Source organism: Monodelphis domestica, chromosome 5, assembly GCF_027887165.1.
Source record: "Monodelphis domestica isolate mMonDom1 chromosome 5, mMonDom1.pri, whole genome shotgun sequence".
Lineage (NCBI taxonomy): Eukaryota > Metazoa > Chordata > Mammalia > Didelphimorphia > Didelphidae > Monodelphis > Monodelphis domestica.
Window position 1 is genome coordinate 325,828,835 of NC_077231.1, and position 27,764 is coordinate 325,856,598.

The 27,764-nt window shown below is 49.3% G+C and overlaps 1 protein-coding gene and 1 long non-coding RNA gene across 2 annotated transcripts in view; one reads left to right on the plus strand and one right to left on the minus strand.

Annotated features, from left to right (window-relative positions):
* Positions 1–27,764, minus strand: part of NXPH1 (neurexophilin 1) — a 193,877-nt gene that overhangs the window by 18,389 nt on the left and 147,724 nt on the right. The window lies entirely within an intron of this gene.
* Positions 4,668–11,300, plus strand: LOC103092243 (uncharacterized). The gene is made up of 2 exons (XR_474007.3): positions 4,668–10,409; positions 10,874–11,300. It is a non-coding gene; the product is annotated as an uncharacterized LOC103092243 (long non-coding RNA).

The following is a 27,764-nucleotide window of genomic DNA, read 5'->3' on the forward strand; positions in this document are numbered from 1 at the left end:
GACAGGCCCAAAGGAGGCCCCAGTGGATGGTTGGGGCACTTTACAGCCAGAGGAGCCGAGCTGCCAAATGCATCATTAAGCTTTTAGGGGAGCCGTAAAGGGGATTCGGAATACGTCCCGCCTGCCAAAAACAAAGTCAATTCAAATGTTATTTTCTCTCGACCGGCGCCGGCCCCGGCAGTCAAGGCTGGAGGAGCAGATGGCTGGCCTTGTGTCGCCCTCCGTAGTCTACGGGGCCGCGTCTGCACCTTCCACAGGCCTGGGCGCTCGCTCCTGGCCATGCAAAGGCCCCCCCTGAAGGACAGTGAAAGTCCCCCAAAGCATGATGGCGGGCCACCAGGTCAGATGCTGTGCAGCCCTGGAACAAGGACTCTGGGGAGGGGCAGCTTCCAAGACGGGGTGTCCATGAGGCTCCCTGGCAACCTCTTGCGGTGAAGTAGCCAGTGACTGGGGAAAGAGTTCATGCAGGATGGAGCGAAAGAGCCCACCAACGCTCGCCCCTTGATCTGCACTTGGAGAGAGACATGGAAGCAGCCTCTACACTCTGCAGGCCTCAGATGTCATTAAAGTCCTCTCCGTGATGCAGGGAACTGGAGCCTGGGGCTCCTCCTCCAGCCAGCCGGGGACCCTCCGGCCAGCCGGGACCCCGGGAGATTGAACATTCAGGGACAGACTATGTTGGGTGACAGCCGTCGGGCAAGAGGAGCTCCGACATTCCCTCGCTCCCTGAGTCCTGTCAACTCTGCCATCAAGGCGCAGGTAGGTAAATACTCCCTCTCTGCCAGGGGCCTGCTCAGAGCCTGCTCTGTGAACAGCAGCTCGCTCTTTTCAGCACTGGCCAGAAAAGGACCTGAAATCAAATCAGAGCTGAGCCGGAAGGCCGGGCAGCTCCATTTAAATCAAAATCGGAACCGAGCCGGCTTTGCCGAGGGGATGCTTCTGAGAGATCCTCCCTCATGTGGGCCTGCAGGCCGGGAGGAAGGGCCCAAAGGATTCTGAGGAGACACCCAGAGGCACTTTGTGGTCTACAGGAAATAAGGCAACCTGCAAAGGAAGGCTGCAAATGCCCCAGGAAACTCTCAAGATCACACTGACGTTTGAGCCATCATTTGCTGCTATGGACGGATTTGAACTCGGAGGTCCAGCTTACCTAGAAAATATGACTCAAATCTCTGTACAAGGAAAAGCTCAAAATGCTTCTGAACTGGAAATGAGAGAAGCCACGGATGGCCCTGGCTGCTTGCTCCCAGGAGCCACCAAGCATGTCCCCGGCCATCACCCTGGAGCAAAGATGGGGCCAAGGACCCTGAGACCCAGGTAGGGCTTGGCGGCTGCTCACATTCCCCCAACAAGGCTGGGGCCAGGCTTGGCCAAAGGTCTGGGCAGCCTGGAGCTCCCCCAGAAGCTGTCCTTTGCTTCAATGCAAAAGCTGGAAGTGCAGGTCCTGCCCATGAAGCCCAAAGCACCCAACAAGCATCCACGAGGCACATGGGATTGGGCGAGCATGAATGGGGCATAATCTGCATTGCTGCTGTCAGCTTCCAGACTGATGAGACCCAGATCCAGTGACATGGACCCAAGTCAGTACAGAGTACTAACCTAGGCACAGGAGCAAGGCAGAGACCAGCCCACTCTCTAAGGGGCCATACAGACCGACGTCTGTCTATGATCATCCTCAGGGAGAAGGAGGTCAGGAGCCGCTAATGGCTCAGCAGAGCCTTCACTCCACAAGTGACCCAGGAGCTGAGCCTGGAACAAAGACATGGATTCCCACAGACAGAGGTCCAGAGGGAGGACTTCCAGCCGGGAGGATAAGCTATGCCAACGCGCAGAGGCCATACTTGGCATGCTGCATTTCAAAGGAACAGAAAGTGGCCGGTCTGGCCGAAATCTGGAGAGGACCAAGAACGAGCCATGTGCAATACGGCCCGGAAGGTAAGGGGGTGAGAGCCTGACTGCCTTGGCTTTTCTGGGGAAGCTGAGGAGTTTGCTTTCATCCCAGCAATGGTAGAAGGAATGAGCGAATGACCAGAACATCCCATTGAGCTGCTCAGACATGCTGGGGAAGAAGGGAGGGAGCAGAAGCACCAGCCAGAAGTCTCACTAGAAGGAGGCTGTCAGTTAGGATGGAGGGAAAGGGTGGGGAAGACCTGAGTTCAAGTTGGGTCACTTAAGGGGAGAGAAAGGGATTGAGGCAAGAGATGGCAGGAAAGTAGATCTGACAAGACTTGGCGCCCACTGGAGGGGATGAGAGGGAATGATGGAAGATGAGGCTGACACTGTGGGCTCCAAGGGCCTGAGGCGATGCCTGTTCCCTCTACACATAGAATGACTATTTACAGAGTGCTCAAAGAGACGATGGTGATCATGCTAGTGTGCCAAGTCGACCAAATCGTCCTATTTTTTCACATGAACCCACTTGCTAAAGCTCCATTGCTCAGCTCCTCTCTGGCTCTAATTCCATTGCGAATCCTGGGCTTGTAGAAATTAGAGAGGCACTCCTTTCTCTCTGCTCAGAGGTGTCCCTGGGGTGCCTGCTGCATGTCACAGAAGGTCAGGGAGCCTTTTCTAAACTTTCCTTTGGAAGCCCCCATTGTGTGTCTCCTCCACTGACTGAGAGGCAAGAAGGGCCCTTGGAGTCACCAGAAGCTCAGTGGCAAAGGTCCTGCCAGCAAGCCCCACCCCTGGGGCCGAGATGAGAGGACCAAAAGGAGGAGGTTGGGGATGGAATGAGGGAACTCAAAGTGGAGGGCAGCCAGAGGCTTCTGGGCACCTCGACCTGCCAGCCCATCTGGCAGCTGCCCAGAGGACGAGCACATCTCCCTGACAGGCGCTGACCAGTAAAAACAGATCAATCAGAGTATGCTGGACCAAAGAGACAAGAAACGGTGAGGCCACAGTATTAAAGTCAGTCTCAACTACTCTTCATGCCCCATCAGGCATTTTCTCACAAACATATTGTACGGTTTGCTGTTTCTTTCTCCCATTCATTTTCCAGATGAGGAAACTGAGTCAAACAGGGTTAAGGAACTTGCCTAAGGTCACATGGCCAGGAAATCCTTAAGGCTAGATTTGAACTCGGGTCTTCCTGACTGCAGGGCTGGCCTTCTCTCCAGTCACCTAGCTGCCCCCAGAAAGCAGTTTGTTAAGCTACTTCAGATAGTTCCGTTGAGCTACACAGATCTTCAGATCTCCTTTGAGGAACAGGAAGAGTTTCTCCCTTTCAAGGCCAGAAGGGCAGCCATAGACAATATTTCATAGTACAGACTGTGCTAGAGAGGGGGAAGGCCCACTAGCCCTTTACCCAGCATCCTCGCTTTCCTTCCATCAGCTTCCAGGGCTTTTCTCCACCCTAGCAACTGAAGAGCCTCCCGGCTTCAGTCACCTTTTCCAGCCAATTCAGCCTGATTCGCTTCTAGCTTCTCACTCTCCTCCTCTCTGATTCTTTTAGATAGTCTCCACCATACACTTCCCTCTCTAGGCAGCCTTTCTGATCTTCAGGCAGTTTGGTGGTGAGATGGGGCTTGGGATTATGAAGATCTGCATTCAAATCCTGCCTCAGACACTTCCCAGCTGTTACCCTGACAAGGCATGGAACCTCAAAGTTCTCATTTGTAAAATGGGAGAATGACAGCACCTCCCTCCCAGGCTGTTACCGGCATCCGGAGGAGCTAACCTACAGGGTAAAACCCTCCAGTGCAAACCTCAAAGTCCTAAAGAAATGCACGGCACGCCTATAACCGCTGTCCTTGGGATCTCTGGCTTCTTCTCCCTTCCAAAGCTGCAGCAGGCTCCAGCGCCTCGGATGGGTTCTTCTTCTTTTAGTGACTCGTTTCTCGAGCTTATCCTGAGAAATTCCAAGGACGCGTCCATCCTGCGGCTTTGGCCAGCACAGTCTTCATCGTGTTCCTGCAGTCATTCCCCAGCTAGTCTCGTGTACAACTTGAAAATCCCCAAATAGGGAGATGTAAATGAACTGGTGGCCCAGCCTGCGCTGCGGGCGTCTTCCCTAGATCTGAGCCTGTTTCTGAGACAAAACGTTCCCTCTCGGGTCCTAGAATCGTCCGAGTCTCTCCTCGAACGCTCTGATGTGGCGCATTGATTTCCTCGCCGGCTGTTTTCCTAGAGGTCTCCACCTACCCTGCCCAGTTTGAGCAGCCTCGTCCCCACAGCGGCGCGTTCTCGGAGCTCAGCCAGTCTTCTGGATCTCCTCCGAACCCCTGCAGAGATCTGTCTTCTCTCAGGATGGGCATTGCTTCCGGTGAAGCCCTGGGAGCCATTCTTGGCCTTGTCCGTAGCCTTCCCTAAATCCTCTACTCGTTCTCCACCCAACATCCGCCATGAGTGGTTTGGCCACCTCCTCCCTCAGGCTTACCTCCAGGCCAGCCTCCGCTCTTCCCGCCATACCGTTCTCTGCCGCTCTCTTCCATACATCCACCTGCCCTACCCTCACGCTTCTCTCTCTGCTGGTCATCACTCGCTCACCTTGGCCAAATTGGACTTAGCATGTGCAGTTGACACTGAATAGGTCCTTCATCTCACCTCCAGTATCTTGCCTCCAGCACTCCAATACGAGGGGGAGCCTACAGCGTGGTCAAGCTTCACTTCTTCCTACATGAGCATATGGGAGCAGAACTTGGAAAGCCTGCAGGTATCACACAAACAACAAAGCTCTCTGCTGTCGTCATTGTTGCTGCCACGGCAACAGCATCACCATAAAGGCAAACATACTCAGAGCTTTTGGACCAAGCTGCATCTGGGGCTTTTCTCCGGAAGCTTAAGGTTCCCTATTCAGATACAGCCTGGGCTTCACCTTGTGCCACCAAAATTGTGCCTTTGCTCCCCCCAACCAAAAGCCTAATACATAAAATGAGGAAGGCAGGATGGTTTCCACAATGAATAGCCAGTCTCCGCACTACCACGGGAGGTCTTATGGCCTTGGGCAAAGCCCTTCAGCTCTTGAAGCCTCCATTTGCCCACGTAATGGAAGGAGATTTGTAGGAAAGAGGATCTCTAATCTCCCCGCCTATAATTCTATTAACTTCCCAATGCTCACAAAATTCAAGAGTTTTCGGAAAAGTCCCAGTTAATAGAGTGATTCACCAAGGAACCAAATACTATTTTGTAAAAGAATCTTCACCCCAAAGATCTCTCCAAGGTCTCTTAGAGGCTGATCCTGCCAAAAACCAAGACAAACAGCTCTAATGGACTTAGGCTCTGGCCTTCTGGGAGTTTGTTTAATGCTGAGACGTCCTTTGGATGCTTCACAGAATCAACCACTCCTGTCTCTTCAGAGATGTGGTGATTAAAGATGGAGAATGGACCCTTTGCAGTAAAGTCTTTATTTTTAGGGAAACTAATTTGAAATGTGCAGATTCCGAGAGGTACGCGCAGATAGCCACTGTGCGAGAATATGCCCTCCATCAAAGCTTACATCAGAAGAAAAGAAAAACGAGCTTTACTCCATAATATTTATACTACTCTTGTCCAAACTATTTGAAAAATAAATAGTAGGGAGGAGACAAAGTCAGCCAACTGACATCCTGAAGATCTGAGCTTTCCTATGCAATGTGGCATTGCTACCTTTTGGGCAAAGAGGCCACCAAAAACAATATGTGCAGCAGGTCCAGAGCAGAAACCAGCCCATTGGGTTTGGTGCCCTCTCTCGACTGTCCTCTTCAAGAGGACGTAGACACAAGACAAGAGCATCCTGGATGAGAGCATGAGGAGACAACAGATGGGAACTCGCAAACACCATTCTGTGAGACCACATTTGGCTGTCAAATATTTGGTAGGAAGAGAGGAAAAATCCAAAGTGCTATCGTAGGGGGCCTCTTGTTCGTTGCCTGTAAGGCAGCACCCTATTCAAGAGACCAAGATGTCACTGGAGAGATGGCCACCAAAGGATCAAAAGAGTGCTTGTAGGTAAAGCCATAGAAATCACCCTGAATAATGCTCTTCTCAGCATTAACCTCGAACTGTCAGCATCATCGCAGGTTCAAGAAACTGTTGTAGGTGCTAAAGATACAAAGGACCAAAGAAAACCGTCACCACCATCAGAGATCTCACAGTCTATCACTGGAGAGGAGTTGGATGAACAACACAGAAGGTTTCTCCTTCAGCAATTGGACAAAGCCTTGTGTCTGCAACAGGTGAATACCCAGGGCGAGCGTCCTAAGCCAACCAGCGGGATATTGCCCAGATTTCCCTCTGAAACAAAGATTCACCTTTTCAAACTAGAAAGTAACACGAGCATAACACTTTAGGTTTTCTATACTGATGAATACATTAGAATGATCCATGCTAATAAGAAAGAAAAGACCTGGATCACAGATAGTCACAAATAATCAAAGCATCTCATTTTGGATGAGGTTTCAACTTACTCTCTCATTCAAAAACAGCACAGAAGCTTCCAAGTGGCCCACTCCCAGTCCTTCTCACTACCCTCACCCTCATCACCCAATACTGGGAGCTAAAACAGGAGGAAAGGGTGCTCTGCTCCCCCAATCCCCCACACACCCAAACACATACACAATCACCTCAAAACAAAGGAAGTCAAGAGGAATATATGTCACTGGGGTAAGAGGAGAGGGTTGCCCATTGTGGTGAAAAAAAAGACAGAAGACACCAATAAAGTGTCCAAGCCAATAACAGGTTTTACTGAGAGAGGGCCTGTCTCAAAATAAAGCCAGACTCTAGTCAAGATCAAGACCAAAGACCCCACCTTTTAGGAAATAGCCTTTTTAATGCATAGAAATCTGATGACATTGTGCTGTATTAAAGGTAGAGAATACAGTCAAAAATTAAAGTAGAATGAAAATAAATCTTTCACATGGGCAGGTCTTAATTAATTAATGACGAAGTGATGAATCAGCTGGAGAGTACAGAAATAATCACTCTGGGTGGTAACTAATATCTATTATTATGACTGACCTTTCCAAGGCCTCTGCAATAAGGGGTCAGGGTGTAATTGCTCTTGCTGACAACTTCTATTACAATTAGGAGTCCGCAGCCGGATGACTGACACAGTCATTGCACCTAGCCAGGCACCCCAAGGACAGCCCTCCGACTCCTACCTGACTGCCTTATAAGACACCCCAGAGGCAGCCCTCCACCTCCTGACTGGCTGTCTTATGCTTACATGCAGCAGGGTGTGGTGGCCTTGATCGAAACTTTGGGGTTACAATCCTAACAGCAAGATTTAATACCACCCTAAACTGTATTTTTCTTAGCTAATGCTTATAATTTCTATAAAGCAAATGGTATTATTTGTGTTGTAATCATGAAGGCTACTACTGTTAAAATCCTAAAAAGGGCTCAGGGGTTTCACACTCACACCAGCCAGTAGAGCCACTTCAGGAACCAGAAGAATTTGAATCAGCTCAACAAGCAGGGACTCCCCAGAGGCAACAAAGCTGCAGTATGGGAATGAGCCCAGCCCAAGCCACTCCACTCAGGGGCAGAAGGCTGGGAAAGCAGGAAACCTAAAAACTCTGGCAATAGAGCCCTGAGGCAAGCAGAGAGGAAGAAGTTAGAATTTCAGAACCCTACTCAGAGTTCTGGCGGAAGCACAGCCCAGGCTACTTGTCAGGGGCAAGGAAGCAGTAGGGCAGAGACCAGCCCAATTCATGAAACAATGGGGGAAATAGAAGCATGGGGTCCTGAATATAGCTGGACAAAATAGCTACAAACCTTCCCGGAGCAAGCCAACAGGACCAGCTCCTTGACAGACATACCTTAAGGAACAAGGACTGCCAGTCCTACCCTATGTACCAAAGAAGACTACTCTGCAGTGTGCCCTCTACCCCAGGAACAGAGAAGAATATCAACAGATAGATAAGGTCACTGGGGTGGGGGTGGGGGGAAACAACTAAAAAGGAAAAGATTAAAAAAAAAACCTGACCTTAAAAAGTTACTTTAATGACAGGGAAGATCAAAATATGAACTTAGAAGAGAATAACAGTACCATAAGCACATGAAGCCTCAAAAGAAAGTGGAGAAAGGATGTCAGGCCACAAAAGAACCCTTGGAAGAACTTGAACAGAAATTAGAAAGCCAAATAATAAGAGAATTATCAAAAAAAATACCCTTAAGAACTTGGGGTAGGGTGTAGATCAGGGTGAGGGGGGAAATCACTGAAGAAATCAACTCCCTAAAAGTAGAATAGGTCAAAAGGAAAGGAAGGAACAAAAAATACCTTAAAGAAAACAACTGACTAAGGAATTGAATGGACCAAGTGGAAATGGAGGCAAAAAAAAAAACCCACTGAAGAAAACAGCTCTTTAAAGAGTCGGATTGGCAAATGGGAAAGAAAACATAAAAACTCAAGGAAGAGAATAACTCCCTAAAAGTTAAAATTAGATAAACAGAAACTAACGAAACCATAAAAATTAGGAAACAAGTCAAAATAAATAAATTAAATTAATGGAAGAAAACCTAAAATATCCTACTGGAAAAACAACTGACCTGGAAAATAGATTTGGGAGAGATAATCTAAGAATCAACAGAGTACCTGAAAGCCTTGAGCAAAAAAGAGTCTGACATTGTATTACAAGAAATCATCAGTGGATATTGCCTTGGTATCCTCAAACAAGAGGGGAAAATAGAAAATGAAAGAATCCACCAATCACCTCCTGAAAAGGACTCCAAAATAAAACACCACAGGAATATTATGCCTAAATTTTATAACTCCTAAGTCAAGGAAAAAGGCACTCCAAGCTTCCAGGGGGAAACAATTCAAATATCAAGAAACCCCAATCAGGATTACAAAGAACCTAGCAACTTCTACATTAAAGGACCAGAAATCATGGAATATGATTTTCTAAAAGGCAAAGAATCTAGAACTACAACCTAGAATTACATAGCAAGCAAAATTGAGCATAATCCTCCAGAGAAGAAAATTGATGTTCGATGATAGAGGAATTTCAGGGTTTTCTGACCAAAAACCTAGAGCTGAAAAGAAAATCTGATGAGCAAATTTGACACTAAAAAGAAGCATAAAAATATAAAGTGAAAACAAGGGTTTTGCTAAGGTTGAATTGAGTATGCTCGTGCCTGGGGAGGTGGTAATTGAAGGAATTAAGATATCTATGATGCTTGAGTTAGGGCACTTAAAATATGCAAGATACCTAAAGTACCTCTGATGCTTGGAAAGTGATCACTATTAGAGCAATGCAAAGGAGTGTATAGAGAAAGCAGGAAGGAGGCTAAGTAAGATGGACTGACATTTAAAAAGGGGAGATGGGACAGAGGAACATATGAGAGAGGAGAAATGGAAAGGGGTAAGCTACCTCTCCTTAAGAAGCACATAAGTGGCAAATGCAGAGGAGGAAAACATGCATGTGTGGAGGGGATGGTTATGATTGAAGCTCACTCTCGTCAGAACTAGCTCAAAGGAAGAATAGCACTCACATTCAGTCAGCTATAGAAACCCAGCTTATCCTACGGGGAAGTACGAAGGTAGGGAGAACAGGGAGAGAGGATCACCCTCCTCCAAAGTGCTTCCAGTCTGCCAAAGTCCTTCTTAAAGCATGACACCTACGATCGCATTAGCCTGGCTGGGTGCCATGCCACACTAATGACTCGTATGAAAATTTTGATTCACAAATCTATGCTCGTCTTTTTCCCATGTAGTCGTGTCTAGCCAAATCTCCCCACCTCTAGTTACATAGTACGTCTGCTTATCAGTGTCCCACGGTCTTGCCGAGGACAATATCCAAGACAAAGCACCTCAATTGGACGGATCCTTGTAATGAACTTTCAGGAGGGCATGGACCAGGGTCAGATACCAGAAGCGAAAGCCGGCTCTGATTATTGCACAAAACACAGGCTGAACTGAACTTGTGTCATGAATATTTTAGTGAGAAGAGACAAGGCTCAGACATTTTTAAAAGTCATTTGACTTTTTTCACTTCAAAGCTCCACAATGAAAATGATGCTTTTAGAAATTCCTGGCACGAACTCACGGGGGGACCCCAAAATAAGATGAAAAGGGTCTCTCTGCGATGCCGCTAGTCAAAGGAAAGGATTCATTCATTCTGGAATTCGATCTCTGCTGACTGTGGCCTGGAATGTTTCTCTGGCAAGTCTCCCTGGAGACTCCCTTGTGCAATATTCCATTAACATCCTATAAAACCCAGCCCAGATCTGTGAAGTCCCCTCTAGGCAGGAGAGCAGAGTTCAGTCCTGACCGACCTTCTTGTGGACTTCAGGCCATCATTTTCGGGGAGGGGGGAATAGCTAGCCCTGAGGGTCTTCCATTTCCAGAACTACTGCCCTGGTCCCTAAAACCCTCATTCCCAAGCCAAGGTCAGAGAGGGAAAACTTGGATGACACCCTTCTACCAGACAGGAAGGCACCTCTGCTCTCGCCCAGGAACTGTCCAAGAAGCGAGTCATCCTTCATCCTCGGTGGGTGAGAGAGAGAAATGAAATCTGATTTAATTTTCGAAAGGGAATTTCATTTGTTACCTGTCACACTCTGATACCAAAGATAAATAGAAGTAATAGAAAGCTCATTCTGGGGCAATATGTAACAGCACTCCACAACATTATGGGAGTTAAACAACATTCCACCAGCTCATAAATGATGCTAAATAGAACCAGTTTACAATTCAATTTTGCACGGAAAAGATGACAGTTTCTCAGGTACTTTGCCAAAGAGCTTTCTGACGATGCTCTGTCCTGCCTTCCACAATCACACTAATGAAAAGAAAATTTAGCTTTGGGTTGCACCATTTATTCAGCCGAGAGCCAGTATCTCTGGTTTGCACTGGATTTTTAGCAGATGAAATATTTCCTAAACCGAGTAATTTGATTTTGGGCAGATAGTAAGCCAGACAGGGTAATTAATTACTGCTCTATCTTGCCCACAGTAAGGAGATCTTCCCCTCCTCTCCTTGAGACAAAGCGCCCACAAATCACCCTCCTGAGCAAGGTGCAGCCGGAAGATTAAGAAATCGGCTGAATGTGTGGGCCCGGCTATTCACCGCCCAGCAATAAAAGACACCTTCCCATCGGTCTTGTCATGTGACGCCAATTCCCCAGGCGCAATGACCCAAACGGGTGGAGGCTCCCAGCGAACCTCATTCGAGGCCCTCCTGGACCCTGCAAAACACCAAGCTGGCCCTCCTTCCCCCCAAAGAGGCATTCAGGCAAGACCTGCCTTTGGGGCGTTATTCAGGCATTTTCCAGGAAGGACTGGAGCAATGTGCAAATAGCTGACCATTACGGAAGGACACACACACACACACCTCTGTCGCCACATTGCATGGAAGCCCTAATGGAAGATCACTAAATCAATCGTCTCCTTTACATTCCTTTGGGTGCCACCTCGGTTCTAATTTTGTTACTTCAGACCTCTAGAAGGTCCCCAGCATGTTTCCCTGCCTCCAAGACCTCCCCAACCACCCTACATCCCACCATAGCGATCCATCAAGAGCGTAAACCAAATGGAGTCATTTCCCTGCTCAAAACATTTCTGTGGATCCCCAGAGTGACCTTCAGAAGTCAGCTTGAATGATTGAATGAATGAATGAGTGGATGAATGAATGAATGAGTGAGTGAGTGAATGAATGAGTGAGTGAGTGAATGAGTGAGTGAGTGAGTGAATGAGTGAGTGAGTGAATGAGTGAGTGAGTGAGTGAATGAGTGAATGAATGAATCTGTTGAGGGGGATCTGATGCTGTTTCTATCATTAATTCATCTTCACATATCCAATATGTACTGAAGGGGAAAGCATTAGCGTATTATCTCATAGGCCCCTTCTGGCCTTTGGCATCCAAGTGTCAGACTGTTCTGAGAGCCGCCAGAGCTGGGGGGGGGGGGGGTTGGGGGGTAGAGGGGGGGGGAGGAGCTGCACAGCCAGAGAAAAGGAGCGAGTGGCTGGGGGCAATCTAGAGAGATTCTCCAAAGGAAAGCCTGACTGCCGGACTCCTGTTTCTAGGGCATGTCCAGGTTTAAATGCTTTGCTCACACCAGACTCTCACTCCCAATTTACAGTCAAGAAAACTGAGGCTAAGAGGCTTGTCTAGGGCCCACCCGTAGTGGGTGTCTGAGGGGGGAAGCTGGTGTCCTTCCATTCCAAAAGAGTAAATTAAGCTACCGACTAGCGATGGGGAAGGACGGCAGTCTGCGCTGGGGGGAGGGGGTGGGGGGCAGCGGAGCTGGGTGAGAGTCAGGCTTGTTCTGCTCACATCCTCAGTCCTTTCCGAAGGGTTCTGCCTTTGCGCTGCAGCCCCCTGGGAGGGGCTGCTCTTAAAGGGCCATCATTTCTCCGGTGCTGAAATTGCTCCCTACCCACAGACGCTGAGGAGGCAGCCCGGCAGCCCGAGGGGAAGGTGGCCCCTGAATCGGAGGACTCCAAGTCTGCTGAGGGAGGAGAGACAGAGGGCAAGTCCTGCTGGTAAGCCCATGAGAAGGGCTGGACACACACATTTCCTGAGGGATGGTCTGGAACGCCTTCGTAAGGCCAACCCCTAAAAGGACGTGGGATTCGAACAGGCGACCACCTATGACTTGGGTCTAGCTCACTGATATGCCATGGGGGGGAGGGGCGCAAGAGGTCTGGACAGGAGCAGGGCCACTGGAGCCATCCAGGAGCAGCACACGCAAGAGAGGCATCTCTGAGCCGGAGCAGCATTGGCCAGAGGGCTGGGCAAGGAAGCTGGGCTGCAAGGAGGGGCCTCAGGGGAATGTTGCCACTGCTGCCCGCTGGGCCTCCCACTCCGCTGTAGCCAGGAAGGGGCCCCTCTTCTCCCGACGCCCACGACGAGGGCTCAGACCCGCTCAGAGAGAAGGCTTCGGCCTGCCCTCCCTTCACTGAGAGTGCAGACACAGAGACGGACAACTAATGGGCTCCTGGACCATGGCTGCGCCTCAGACTCTGGTTTCTCGTTGATTTTCTTAGTACAGTTGAAGGGGCTCCTCTGGATAAAGCGCAGGCTCGGAGGCGTAATGGGATCTCCCTCAAGAACGCGATAAAGCTCCCACAATCCTGTATTTCCTGATAAAATAATAATGCTGCTTAAACCAAGTCACCGCAAAATCAATGCGGAGGCTGGCGGTTCCCTTTGTTTGCAGATCAAGGCGCACCGCTGGCTCCCGAAGGAGGTTATTGCTCAAGAGAAGGCGGCCTGAGCTCCTTGTTGGGCTCTTTCTTCATGGGGTGCCCACAGGCTTCGGGCAGAAGGGCTGAAAAGGGTCTCATCCACTCAACCAAGCAGCCAGCACATTGCTTTTCCCAAGTGTGGGTGGACCCAGCCCAGTGTGCGCACCATCGCCATCTTGGGGCTGGGCCAATGGCCTCGCTGGATTTTCCTGGAGCCAGTCACCGCTGGAGCTGGCATTCTTGCTCCAGTTTGTAGAAGGATATTCTCTCTTCTGCTGACTCCCCCACAGGACGCAAAGGTGTTTTAACTGCCCCCAGTGGGACAGAGGGGAACCTCCAGAAGGGAGGCATTGCCCCCCTCCTTGGGGATGTTCCCTGGGTGTCCAGTATCCTCCGCAGGGCAGAATGAGAAAGCCAAAGGCAAGTTGTGAGCACGCTGGGGCGCCAACAACAGGACCAGCTATCTCAGAAGCACGTTAGAGGCCCCGGAACCAAAGGGAAGGAAGGCCCCAAGAAAGATGGCGTCTCTGAGGAACTGTCAGTTTTCAAAGCCCCTTCAAGGAAACCCAATGGCTTCAAAAGGGCTGTGTTCGGGTCAGCTTTCCAAAGGGGCCGGGCAGTCATTGGGTTGCAAAGTACCCCTTCTTGGCATGGAGGCAGAAGTTTCTTTATCATCCACATTGGTACGAGATTTTGCAACTAAAGTAAAATAAACCCCCAAAAGGTACTTGTTCGTCCAAGGGAGAAAGAAAAGGGGAAGGCTGATGTCTGGGGAGAGCAGAAAGGGGACAAGGGAGTTGGGCCACCTCTTCATAAAGCCCAAGTTTGCATTCAGGCCATTCTGCTCTGGCTGACTCATACTAAGCATGGAGTCCCCCTCAAAAAAGCCCTCAACTCCTCCGCAGTACACCAACCGCCTGTCGAGACCTCCCTACTTGAGCTATCTGGGTTTGTCCCAAAGTGTGATTTATCCATTGTATAATTGATTTGTATTTATCTGTCGACATTCATGCCTATTGGCTTTTATCCCCTTTGATTTGGACTCTGTTGTCCAGCGTCTTAACTTTCCCTCCTGGCTCGCCTGCGTATCATTTGAAAATTAGGGGATCACGAAAGGAATGCCTGCATCACAGCCATTGATAAAAATGCTAAATAACACAGGATCCTGCCCTGTTGGCATGCTGACATCTGAGTCCAGCCATCCAACCCATTCGGAACCTGTCTGATCATCTTCTCCTCTGCTCGGTCTTTCCCTCTTTTTTACAAGAATGCTGCATGATGGTTTTGCCATAATCTAGGCGCACGATAGCCAAAGAATGACCCCAAAAAGGAGGTTACTCTGGTATGGTCATGCTGCCTCTTGGGTCTCTTTTCTCATCTTCCCAAGAATCAGAGACGCCTGGTGGCCTCTGCAGTGGATCCCTTTGGAAGGTTAGAGCGTTTTCGTTGGTCTGACCCTGGGGCATCTATGCCATTCTCCATTATTATTGACTGTGGGTCAACAATAATGTTGACCAATTCTTTCAGATAATAAACCGAATAAGAAGAAGAAATATAAGTGTGACATATGTATACGGCATGTCAAGATTGCAAAGCAGTTTGCATATATTTCATTACTTCCTCACTGCGTGGCATAATTATCCCCACTTTACACATAAAGAAATGGAGGTAGCCAGAGCTGAAGGGACTTACCCAGGGTCACCCACGTATTAAGTGTCTAAGGCCAAATTCAGCCTCCAGTGTCCCTGGCTCCAAGAACAACCCTCTGTCCACTGCGCTGCCTCAGCAGGAGCCAGGATGCGGCTCCTCTGGGCCAGGTCACTTGAACTCATCCCAGGCACCCGGGAGTTGACTGACTGCTATCTCTTACTCGTCTCGGCCGTGGGTGCCCATTCACCATTTCTGTGCCACTTCAACATGAAGGTCGTTCTCCTCAGCAGAGAAAGCACAAGCAAAGCATGAATTGAGCAGGTCGGCAGGCTGAGCAGAGCTCCTCTCCCCTCGCAAATCCTCCTTTTAGGGAGGAAAAATGCCAGGCTTTTGGCTGGCCTTCGTCTCGCTTGCTTATTCTGAGCTTTAGCCTATAGGCTCCTCCCATAATCCTCCGAGGCTCAGACTTCACCCCCAGTGCCTAGCCCCGAGCCGGCCCATGGCCCACACAGAAGAATAAATGCTTTGGGGCTCTGGCAGTGATCGCATCCAGTGGAGGGTCCAGAAATCGCCGGACGGGTCCAGTGAAAGGGAATGGGCGAACGGGTGGACCGCGAGAGGCAAGATGGCAGAAGAGACGGACGTAATTAGGGCTGTCCTGATTATTGAGCTGGGGCTGGCGCTAGAATACCTTAATGACTTTGGCTGCTGTTTTGTTTGTTTTGGAAAGCAATCTGTGTTTAAGTAATTATAGCCTCTTCCCCCCAGCCCGCCCGAGCTCACCAGCTCACCGAGATTTTAGCAAAGTCATCCATCTCCTCACCCTTAAGCTTTCCCCAGTGCCTAGAAGAAGGAGGGCTACAGTCCTCCCGGTTTGGTTCCTCCTGACATCGACAGAGGCATAGAACATAATTACCATTCAGCACTCGGGGCTAACAAAACAGTGTGACCTCCCTCTCTGGGACTGGGGGGGGGGCACCGGGGGGGGGGGGCTGTCCCCTCTCCCAACCCCTGGTACCGAGCTCTTCATAGATGTTTGTTGTTCCTGTGCTTCGTGGATCCCTTTCTCTCCCCTACTGGAATGTGAGCCCCTCCTGGGCAGAGCCTGGTTTCTTGGTGACCCCATTGCTCAGCCCAGGGCATGGCACGTAGGGAGAGATGGAGGAGACCAAAACGGGAATGCATCGGTTCACATGAGCCCAGAGGAGTGATGGTTGGCAAACAGGGGGTTGTAGAGGAAGCTCTGAGAGGCTACAGGAAAGGCAGGGCTTCCCGAAGGTGACCACAAGTCCTAGGGCTCAACCGATTGCACTGGCTCCAAACACCATCAAAGCTGTCTGGCTGTAGGCGCACTCTGTGCTTCTGGACCAGCTCTGGTACTAAGGAGACTCCTGTCCCTGCCTAGGCTGGCCCTCACCTGAGTCCAAGCATGGGAATTTAGAGATAGAAAGCACTCCAGAGGGCAAACAGCCCGGCATTCTTAGTTTACAGATGGGTAAACTGAGGCTGCCCACAGAGAGGAGGTCACAGCACCAGGAAGGGAACCCGGCCCCCTGACTCTTGCCTCAGCTTCCCTCTGTTTTCCTCTGAATTCACTCCGAATCTGTTTGCTCTGAAGGCTGACAGTCTTCCCGTCCCTACCCTTTTGTGGATTAAAGGGTGGCAGCTAACAAATGCAGCACTAAGCATTTGGAAAGGCTTCTCCAGTCTTCACAGGGCAGGACGTTGCTTTCCTCTGGCTGGTCCCAATTTCTCCTCCATGTAGGCAGGCAGTCCTCCGTCAGCAGGGCCAAGCTGGGAAGCCTTTGGGGTCCGTGTCCTGGGTGCCACCTTCTGCATGGCAGAGCAGCTGAGTTTGGAGAGGCCTGTGGCTCCAAGGTGGCTCCTGTTAGCTCATGAGACCATCTGGAGAGGAGGAGAGGGTCTGCCTGACCCTGGAGTGGGCACAAGACCAGCCAGAGAACCACACGGAGGGAAAGAATTGAGCAGCGCATAGCCCTGCCAAGGCCACTCTGGGCTCAGGTTGGGAGAGCTCCCTGCCTTATAAAGGGAGGAAAAGAGAGTCATGGCCAAAACTCTGGCTTTCTTAGAGGTCCGTCCATCCATCCATCCATCCATCCATGCTGAGCTTGGGAGGCGTCCTTAGCTTGCTTTGTTCGTTTTCACTGAAGATTGAGAAAGAAACTGTCTCTGGTGTCATGATTTCCCCTAGGCCAAGAAAGGTTTGTGAACAAGGAATGGTTCTCCCAGAAACAACCTTCCTTCACTGCACTGGGTGCCATTTTTTAAACCCTTCCCTTCAGCCTTAGAATCAATACTGCGTACTGGTTCCAAGGCCCAAGAGCAGTCAGAGCTAGGCAATGGGAGTTAAATGACCTGCCCAGGATCACACAGCTGGGAAGTGTCTGAGGCCAGATTTGAACCCAGGACCTCCCATCTCTAGGCCTGGCTCTCCATCCACTGAGCCACCCAGCTCCCCCCTCCCATTTTCAATGTAATATTTATTCCCCCCACGGAGGGAATTCCAAGTTTCCAGGCATGATGACAGGACTCGCATTTGACCAAGGGAATGCTGAATGCAATACTGCACTTGGCCACAGAGGGTTGTTGGACCAACAATTGGGAGAGGATTTTGAGAGCGCAGGGCACAAATTCAGAATGGCTAAAGAGAGCAGCAAAGCCATAGCCATGGAGGGAAGCTAGCCCCTAGCATGCCCTTGACTTCGGACTCCCACAGACCTACAGACTGCTGCAAGCAGATTGTTCTGTCTCCGATGTGAATGGGGGTCTCCTCTCACTCCCTAATTCTGAGCAATTTGCTTTTTGGACCCTGAGTTGATGAGAAGGGTCCAAGCTAGTAAGTATTAGGTAAGCAACATCCTATACCTTGAAAGTGGCCATGGAGGAGGAGAGGGCAAAGAAAACGGGAGGGGGAGAGAGAGAGAGAGAGAGAGAGAGAGAGAGAGAGAGAGAGAGAGAGAGAGAAGGAGAGACAGAGAGACAGAGACAGAGAGAGACAGAGACAGAGAGAAAGAGAGAGACAGAGAGAGAGAGAGAGAAGGAGAGACAGACAGAGACAGAGAGAGAAAGAGACAGAGAGAAAGAGACAGAGACAGAGAGAAAGAGACAGACAGACAGAGACAGAGAGAGACAGAGAGAAAGACAGAGACAGAGACAGAGAGAAAGATGTCAACAAAGACAGACAGACAGACAGACAGAGAAAGAGACAGAAACAGAGAGAGACAGAGAGAAAAAGAGGGAGAGAGAGAGAAGGAGAGAAAGAACGGAAGAGAGATGGAGCAGGAGCAATTGAAAATAACAATGAGGAAACTAGTGACTGACCTAGATTTGCTGTGGTTAGCATGGTCCTTGGGAACATCACTTGCCATCCTGGTGCTTTGCAATCCACTCCATTAGTTTCATTAGAGCTTAATTACTTTTTGCATTTAATCCTTAATAAAATGTCTTTCTAAAAATGCTGCAGTGGTGGGTGGCAGGGCTAGAAGAGCAGGAGGAAGGGGCCAGGCAGAGGGGAAACGTCCAGATTTCCTCTTCAGCGGGGCCATGGCATGATCATTCTTAATCCTGCTCTCACGTCATACACGGATGGCTTCATTCCTCTCACCAGAATTCTGTGGTGGAACCCGGGGAAAGCCGAGACCTTAGAGCACTGCTCTGGGTACTTTCTGGAATTCCTTCCCTTTTATTCTTACTGGCCTTCCCTTCTAGTCACCAGCTATGGCCTGCCAAAGGTGTTTCCCCCTCTGGCCCCCTACGCACCATGAAACTGTCCTCACAGAGCTTGTCCATGACAGCAGAGCACTGGTGTAGGAGGCTTTGGCCACTAATGCCAATCCGCCCCCCCCCAGCCTCCCTGAGCTCCAAGAGCTGTGAAGAGAGCTTTGGAACGATCTTGGTTGGGAGTTCTAATTGAGAACCATTCTGCAGCTTGGTTCGGTTCCAAAGAAACTTTAAAGACCCAGTCAGGGCCACGGGTTCAGCGTCCTAGCCCCTTAGCAGAGGACGGCAGGGATGGTTTGGTACCCTGACTCTGGCAGGGCCCTAAGGTTCCACTCAACTCTAGCCCTGATTCCCTTTCTGACAGCATCACCCAGAGGAGTAGCGTGGATAGAGTTTACTCTCGGAGTCACCCCGTGAATATTGCCCTCCCCCGTCCTCCACATTCAATCAGTTGCCAAGTCTTTTCACTGCCATCTTTCTCTTGTATTCCCTTCTGTCCCTCATACCTTCTTCACTGACTCTCTTCTGGACTCTTCTGGCCGCCGCCCAACTGGTCTTCCGAATTCATTCTCTCTCCATTCCAATGTAGCCTTCACACACCTGCCACAGTTATCTTCCTCAAGCATTCAGCCAACCAACTCACTCCCCTTCTCCAGAACCCCACTGACCCCTAGGCCAAGGCTTTCGGACCTTCTTTGGGTGTCGTGGACCCCTTTGGCAATTGGGTGACTCCTATAGTCTCCTTCTCAGGATCATTCATTTAAGCTACCGAAGGAAACGATAAATGTCACATGGGGAATCATGAAAACAAAAGTGTCCTTTTTGCCACTGGAGTCCATCTATCCACGGACCCCTCGGGCTTCTGGAGAGGCTAGAAGAGATTCACGCTACCAACAGCCATATTGACAAATATTCCAAATCACTAAAGCTTAGAGAAATAAAAACATGTTAAAACGCTGGGTCCCACCTCACGCCAATCAGATTGGCTACGATGACAGAAAAGGCAAAAGGCAAAGGCTGGAAAGGATGTGGGAAAAGAGGTGCTCATGCTTTCTTGATGGAGCTGGGGCCTGGTCCGCCCATTCTGGAAAGCATTTGGACCCTTGCCCAACAAGTGATTAAACGAGCATCCCTGCTACGAGTTGGGTACCCCAAAGAGATAAGAAAAAGAGGAAGAGCCGCCACGTTTACAGAAATGTTTCCAGTAGCTCTTTTTAGCACTAGCAAAGAACTGAACGCTCAAGGGGTGTCTGTCAATGAGAGGGGGGCTAAACAAGTTTTGGAATGTGAATGTGACGAAATGCTGCTGTACTGTGAGAAGTGGCGCAGGGGACGATTTCAGAAAAAAACGGGAAGAGATCTATCGACTGATGCAAAATGAAGTGAGCAGAACCAAGGCGATGATTTCTATGTGGCAACAATGTTGGAGCAACAACCAACCTGAACGGCTTGAGAACTCCTATCAGCACAATGGACAGGGCCAGACAATTCCAAAAGACTTAGGAGGAACAAGCTAACTACCTCCAGGGGGAGAAGGGACAGACTCGGAGCACAGACTGAAACATGGCTTCTTTTCTTTCTTTTTTGGGGGTGAGTCATGGTGAATATGGGGAATTGTTTGGGGTGCCTATACTTCTCTGGAATGGGCTTTGGTTTTCCTCCTTTTGTAGTAGGCGGGAGAGGCGAGGGAAAGGGAGAGAATCTGGCACTGCAAAATAAAAACTGAGCCTGGGAAGAGCATCCCCGCTCTGGGCTACAGTACAAAGCCCTCCGCCTGCTGATTGAGGTCCTCCACAATCAGGATCCCGCTCCCTTTCATTTCTGACTTCACACCATTGCCCTTCACTCTGCCTGGAGTCCAGCCAAAGAGCACCTGTACCTAACCCTTGTGCGGAATGTTCCCTATTCAGCCTCTGGCCATTTCCACGAGCCAGCCTCCATATCTGAGCCACACTCCTGCACCACGTCTTTCTTGAAGGGTCAGCTAAGGCCACCTGACGCACGGACCCTCATTCTTGAGTCCCCCACTTATTAGTAGTCGATCTCTCTCATTTTACTTTGGCACAGCTAGGTCATACGGGGGGTGGAGCACCAGAGTCGAAAAGATCCAAATTCAAATCCTGCCTCACCATCAAGCTGGGTGATGCTTTACAGACACCTGACCTTTGTCTGCTTTAATTTCCTTACCTGGTAAGTCAAGACAAAAACTTCACCTGCTTATTGAAAGCATCAAATGAGATCATATACGATGTCCTCCACAAATCCAACAGCTTCCCCCAGCCCTCAGCAGGAGCCCATCTGCCAAGAGTCCTCGTCAGGCTGGAGCCCCGCTTCAATGGGCACCTAGTAATGGACATTGGACTGGAGGCCTTAGTTCTCCACTGGATAAACAGAACAAAGGAGAAGTAGTGGAACCTTTTGGTTTTATGTTATGGGGAGCCACGTGATTCAGAGCATAAAGCAGTGGGCCTGAAGTCAGCAAGATTCAGCTTCCTGAATTCAAATCTGGCTGTGTGACCCTGGGCAAGTCACAGAACCCTGTTTGCCTCAGTTTCCTTATCTGTAAAACAGGCTGGAGAAGGACATGACAAACCACACCAGCATCTTCGCCAAGAAAACACTCAATGGGAGTCAGACGTGGCTGAAATGACTGACCAACAACAAAGCTTCATGATTACAGGGCAGACAAAGGGACCGAGAGGAGGAGAGGGAAAAGGCGGCTCCAGGAGCAAGCAAGAGATAGGAGCAGAGAGAGCTCAGGAGAGATGTGCATCAAGGGACATAAACTGAGAGGAGCAGCTTGACTTTAGGATGGAGGGTGATGGGGGCTCCCACAGAGCCCATTGGGCTTAAAATGGGACAAGATAGAGGGCAGCTGGGTGGCTCAGTGGATTGAGAGCCAGGCCTAGAGATGGCAGGTCCTGGGTTCCAATCTGGCCTCAGACACTTCCCAGCTGTATGACCCTGGGCAAGTCACTTGACCCCCATTGCCTAGCCCTGACCACTCTTCTGCTTTGGAACCAATGCCCAGTATTGACTCCAAGATGGAAGGTGAGGGTTTAAAATTAAAAAAAAAATGTGACAAGATATTCTTGGGATCTCTTGTTAGAGCTGGAAGGGGCCTTGGACATTACACAGTTCAACTCTGGGGAAACTGAGGCCACAGAGGGGAAAGCCTTCCAGAAAAGGGCAGAGCCAAGACCATCCTTTTCAGAAGGACTGAGAGAACACATTCTCCAGACTCTCAACCATTACTGTTTCCAATGCAAGAATAGGCCAAGGTCTATTGTAGTGTTGATAAGAGTACTTTGGGAGGTAGAGTAGTGAGTTCAAATCTCAGCCCTCCTATTTACCCTCTGGAATGACTTTAGGAGACAGCCTTCTCCACTAGGCATCAGCTTCCTCCTTTATAGTATGAAGGATGTCTAAGGCCCTTCCAGCTCTGTTCTGATCATCCCATTTGCCTCAGGCATCTTGGCAAGCCTCTAGTGCCCTCCCTGTCAACAAAGAAGCTCTCACTTCCCACTGAGAAGAGCCATGGAATGGCACCTCTGAGGGCACCACAGTGCCAGGCATGGGGCGTGCCTGGGCCTGAACTCCAGCCCTTTGCACCCTCATGGAGCAGCCAAAACTGAAGCTGGCCAGAAGGGCCCCATCACTGACAGCCAGGAGCCACCCCTATTACGGAGAAAGAATCTGGACCCGGCCGAGACACACACACACACAGCCCAGCCCTCCGGGCCTCCCTCTGCTCCTTCTGAGTGGCAAAGTGAATGCCCGCCCTTGGGTTCCACAGCTGGCCCCAGGGAGCTGGACTGCCTGCAGGAGACTTGTCCTCCGCAGAGGGCTTCACTGAACACTCTGGAATGGGCACTGGGGAGAGGCAAGGGGTGGGGTGCTGGGCTCTTCTCGCCATCTCCGAAATGGCTTCATTCCACCATCCAGTGCCCTTTTCTGCTCTGCCCTCTGGGGACGTGGCTCAGACAGGCTTTGATTTCGCTCTCACCAAGCCAGGAATTCGAGATCAGCTCCTTCTGATGGACATTTATTAAGTGCCTGCTGTGTGCCAGGCACAGTGCTAAGTGCTCAGTTTACCCAAAAGGCAGTCCCTGGCCTCCAGGAGCTCCTAATCTAAACCCGCAGTGGGTTTGCTCTTTGCACTTAATGGCTCAGGCTCACAAAGGAGACAAGAGCCTTCAGCAGTCCTCAGAGAAGCCCAGTGATGAACAGCCCTAGAGGAGAAGGAGAGGCGCCCCAGGGGGGCCTCTAGCAGCAAAGCCTGGAAAGAGAACTCCGTGGGCTTCCTTTGAGCCAGTCTTCACACAGGTCTTGGCACAGTGCCGGGATGGTGCCACACTAGAGGAGAGGAAAAGGGTGGATTGAGATGGCGAGGGGGATGGGCTCTTGCTCTGGCCCCCATCCTTGTCTCCTCTGGACCGATGATCTCCACCTTCTTTGACCAGCCCTTCAGCATCACCCATCCTGGTGCTTGTCCTCTGGACACTCTCCACCCACCAATGCCCTTCCTAACCCAGAGCACCAAGAGCCAGACCGTCTGACCACAGCAAAGGGCAGGCAGGTCAGAGGTCCAGGATTCCTAGGGCTGGGCTTCTGCCACAGAATGAGTCCTATGGTGGCAGGAGCTGCCCACTAATCCCACCTCACCCCACTCCCCATTCAGGGCTTTCTCCCTGGTTTTCTTTTCAAGATGAGCCCAATGTCTACAAGGTACACACACACACACACACACACACACACACACACACACACACACACACACTCTGTACATCGGTGACAGACCACCTGAAGCTTACTGAATTTCTCCAGGGATATTCTCCTCCAGCTCAAAGAGCCCTTTTCCAATCATCTCATTTACCATTATGCAGACCTAGGAGGTGACGCAGACGTCACTGTACCCTCTTTAGATCGGGGCAAAGCCCAGAAAGTTTGGGTACTCTTTCAAGATTCATCAGAGGTGGAGCCAAGGCAGAGCTTCCAGCATGTGTGAGCCCAAACCATCTTCCAAACGGTATTTCCTAGCTAGTGCACCAGAGTGCTGTGCCTCAGCCTCAGGGATGAGCCTCCAAGGACCTCAGGGAGACATCTGTCTCCTCCGTCTTTAAAGCACTTCAGGGATCAGGGGGCCCCCAAAAGCTAGAGCTTTGAAACTTAAGATGGTCATGTCCTGGCCAGCACTTTATTGCCACTAAACACTGTGATTCTTTCTTTAGAAAACATTCTCACCCTTTTCCTTTCCCAGAAGATCCAAAGATAATCATTGTCAAATGTATCGGGATGGAGAAAGTCTCGACCACAGGGCAAGACCTCAGAAAACATGAGTCCTGCCCAGCGTAAGTACCGTCACTTGGATCTCTCTGATGACTTGCCTCTGCTGGAAGCGATACTGAGAAGCCAAGGCTACACCCACATTCCAATAAGCCTCCCTGGAGGTAGGAGGGAAGGTTTCTCTCCTACATCTCTGACTAGAGTGGATCATCCTGTAGCTTTGCTGCTGGGATGCCCTAAGAAGTGAACGGCCCCTTCCACTGCCCAGCCAAAAAGGTACGTTCTGAGAACTTGGAAGCACTCAGTCAGAGAAGCTGAAAGATTAGTTTAATGGACCTAATTCATTCATTCCTCCCATTCCAGCAGCTGAGGAAGATCTCCCCACCTCAGAAAGGCAGGTGGATTGAGTTCTGCTCTAGAAGTTCAGTCTTCGCTATTCCCACTGCATACCTCTCCCAGGTCTCCACAGACAAGATACTACGCAGCCTTTTACCTCTGGAGATGCCCAGAGCCACAAAAATCCTCCAAGAAGAGCTTTTGTTCAAGAAGGGCGTTTCTCAACATATGGAGTGCTTCCATGCCGTAAAGCACAGGAGAAACGTGAGATTTTATGAACTCAAAAATGACAGTAACAAGTGGAAGATCCATCTTTCATCCCCATTTTCCAAATGGCATCTGTGTTCAAAGGTCTCCTTTTAAATGGCAATCAATCAGCAAACAAGGTTCCAAGAGCCAGTAATATCCCACTGGAGGGTCCAAGGAAAGAGACTGGCACTCAATGACTCTATGGAAGACATAGAGTATGCTGGGAAATGGCAGCAAGGACAGGACACACCCTCCAACTGCAGCAGCCTTTGGCTATGGCATTGGCACAAATATCCACCATGCTGGCACTTGGAGCTAGCATTCCTCTAACCACTTCCTGACAAGAACTCCCCAAGGCAAGTTGTGCAAGTATTCGTATCTCCATTCTACAGATGAGAAAGAGGCTCAGACTGAGCAGGTGGCCTGACAGGATCCAGATCAAACAATCCACTAACCACAGGTTGAGCATCTAAAAGGATGTAGGCACCAGGGAACACAGGCCATCGGAAGGGAACTCAGAGACTATGTCGGAATCTGGATGATAACACGGGATACAGAGCATCACATTTAGAGCCAGGAAGATCTGAGTCCAAATTCTGCCTCAAACATTATGACCTTGGACAAACCATTTAATTTCTTTTGCCTCAGTTTGCTCATGTGTAAATAGGAGATCACAATAGTCCCAAGGTTGTTATGAGGATCATACAAATTAGCATTTATGAAGCACTTTGCAAACGTTCACATGCTACATAAATGCTAGCTATTATTAACACTACTTTTGTCTTATTATCCTTATCTTTATTATCTCACCCAACTCCCTCATTTTGAAATCAAGGAAACTGAGGCCCAGGGAAGTGAAGGGAGTTGACCAAGGTCATGTGGGCATTTAACTCTGAGTTCTGACCCCAAATCCAATCTTCCACAGTCCTTGCCTCACATTCTACGATGTGGTGAGGGAAGACACCATGTAAACAAATGACCCTAGGTATGATAATCCATCTAGGTAGTATAGGGAGTAAAAGTGCCAGACTTGCAATAAAGAAGACCTGAGTTTTAATCCAGCTTCAGACACTAACTGTGTGACCCTGGGAAGTCACCTAAACTCTTCACCTTAGTTTCCTCCTCTGTAAAATGGGGGTGATAATTGCGCCTACTTATCGAATGAGAGAACGTGTGTACGGCATTGTGCAAATTGAAGTGCTAGATAGTGGTATGATTTTTATTGTTTGAATGTAAATAATAAAGGAGACAAACAGAGGAAAAAACAGTAAAGAATGCCTATAGGACAAGAGGCAGAAGAAGACCTGAGTCTTGGAGGAAGTTCAGATTCTGACAACTGGAGAAGAGGAGGGCTGTCTTCTAAGCAATCGAGAGACCTCTCATGAGAAGATAGGAGGATGGTGGAAAGAAAGGCAAGCTCCAAACGGAAACTCCAGCAGAGGAAAGGTCCAAGCCAGGAGCTCAAAATGGAAAGAAAGAGAACTAGTTAAGAAGGAATTTGAGACGTGACTCTGAGAGCCAAAAGACAAACATTTTAGCCTGCATGGAGCAAAGCAGGAAAACACGACCAAAGAAGATAGCTAAGAAGTGTCTCTATAGCCAACTGCTTGTCTACCCGATGGGTTCAAATGACCAGCTTCCCAAGGACAAGAGAAAGGAGAGTAGCTAGATAGCAGCAAAGCATCTGAAGAGGACTATAGGCTCAAGTTCAATCTCATTCAGTAGGATGACAATATGTGCCTTGGCACAACAGGCATTTAAGAGCTCATCTAGAAATGTTTACACTGGAAAAGATCACTGGACATTGTTTGTCTCTCTCCTAAATGGTTATAGAATGACTGGGACAATGACACTTAACATCAGTGGACAGACAACCCTACACTGGGAGAAAGAAGTCTTATGAGCAAGACAAAGGCTCTCTCCTATAAACAGAAAGCACCCCAGGTACAAAGGATGCAGTCTGCTATGAGGCCACCCTGGGGCACAGAAATGCCCTGCGTGAACCCCTTCTACACTGAATGATTTTGTGAGCCACGCTGTAGCTTTCCAGAGTGGTGGAGGTGACTGCGCTTAGTGGATGAAAGGTGAGTGCATGATGAGTAATCCCTGGGAACCAAAATGCAGCCTGTCTCCAGCTTCAGAGGATACTACCACCTCCTGCCCTGCTGCTGACAGAATCCCATGTCAAAGAGATTTCAGTGTATCAGCATCAATGCTATTATTGTCGGAATTTTTTCTTCTTGTGAGATAAGACCAACTCTGAGGATTTCATGGGGCCAGTATATGGTGCCAAGAGCAGACTTAGAGAATTATCAGACATAATGATCTAGGCAAAGGCAGCCAATGGGATCCAAAGCCTCTGTCAAGTCACATCCCCTCAGTGATCTGAGTATCCCCTCGGGGCTCACTGCATCATACTAGCCCATGCTGTGTGACTCTTGTCCACGGCCTCTCAGAACTTCACCACTGGAGGCCTCCTGATGAGCTGGAGGACTTCTCTCAACTTCCCTTGACACTGTGAGGATTGTAGAGGAGCAAACCCTATCCCACTCGCCTAACTCATGAAAGAAAGGAAATATAAGTTAGCGTTGTGCATAACTCTAAGCTAAGTAAAAGTTCAGAAATGGGACTTGTAAAAAAGACCTCTGTCCACATGTGAGCTATCCATTTATTCATCCACTCCTTCATTCAACCATTCGAAAAGCCTTTCATAAGGCCCTTCTACAGGCCTGACCCAACTATAGGCAGTCGGGGTATAAAGACAACAAGAGAAAAGGTCTAATGTACTGGAAAATCTGCCACTGGTCCTTGAACAAGTTAAGAGATCATGGAATTGGATGCATCTACTCTACTGTATTTTCGAGTCTGCCATTACTGGGTCTTGCTATTTACCCATTCTCCAAGACTATTGTCAGATTTTCAATGGCTTTTTCCAAGTAAACACTAAATATGGTGGTTCATCATTGTGTTCCAATGTTCACCAAAAGCTAATTTTAATATGTGTGTGTGTGTTCCCAGAAAGCAAGTTTTTGAACCAGCACCCCTTTTGAAAACTGGTAGGATGGTGAGCTCAACATAGGACTTCTGTTCCCTGCACATAGATATGGTTAAAGTCAAACCACTTGTTTGGTTGGTATTGTGTTTCCTCTTTGCTTTTCCAGGTCTTTTAATAAGTCCTTTCTCTTCATCTATTAATCATCTAATAATTATTAATTAATGAATTAATTAATCTGTTCTCAGCAGCTGTTGGATCCAATTAGGTTGAGCTCTTTTGATGAGTCTGGATTTGGTGAACCCAATTGTTATTGGGGGATCAGTCAATGAGGCAGATGAGAGCTTTGAAACTGGTGTTACTGAGAACGAAACCATTTTTTGCAGTGGTCCCAGCTGTTTCC